The sequence below is a fragment of the Colobus angolensis genome, unplaced genomic scaffold, assembly GCF_000951035.1.
Source record: "Colobus angolensis palliatus isolate OR3802 unplaced genomic scaffold, Cang.pa_1.0 Scaffold1, whole genome shotgun sequence".
Lineage (NCBI taxonomy): Eukaryota > Metazoa > Chordata > Mammalia > Primates > Cercopithecidae > Colobus > Colobus angolensis.
The window spans coordinates 13,389,550-13,390,008 of record NW_012110918.1 but is presented as its reverse complement, the minus strand read 5'-3'; positions in this window follow the sequence as shown (position 1 = coordinate 13,390,008).

Here is a 459-nt window from a genome sequence, read left to right as displayed (position 1 = left end):
GATAACTCTATTGGCAGGAGGAGGCAGGCCTTTTCTGGCTTTAATAGCCAAGCCCACAGCTTGTGCCAGGCAGCATCTCCCAGCCCCTGCTCCCATGTGCCTCTGCCTCTCCTTTTGCTCCCCGCGTGCCCGGGAGGCTGGCAGGGGACCCATCCTCAGCTTGTGCTGCCACTACTGTCTCCCCTACCTTGTCCCCAGCTCTCCTCTATGGAGAGGTTTTAAATCCTAACGAGCAATTCAGGATTTGCTTCCCTTTTTCTCTCTTCGTCTCCAAGAAAAGCAAAGTCCCAGGGAACTGCAGTCTATGTGTGGTAGAGGGTGGAGATGTGGAAAGAAGATCCAGGTCTTTGGGAAAGCCAGGTTGATGGGGGACATGAAGGGCTGCTTTGGCCTAAGCATGGTGGCCAGATGAGCCGTGTGCCACTTGGTCACCTGTGCTGATGGAGAAGACTGTTCTGG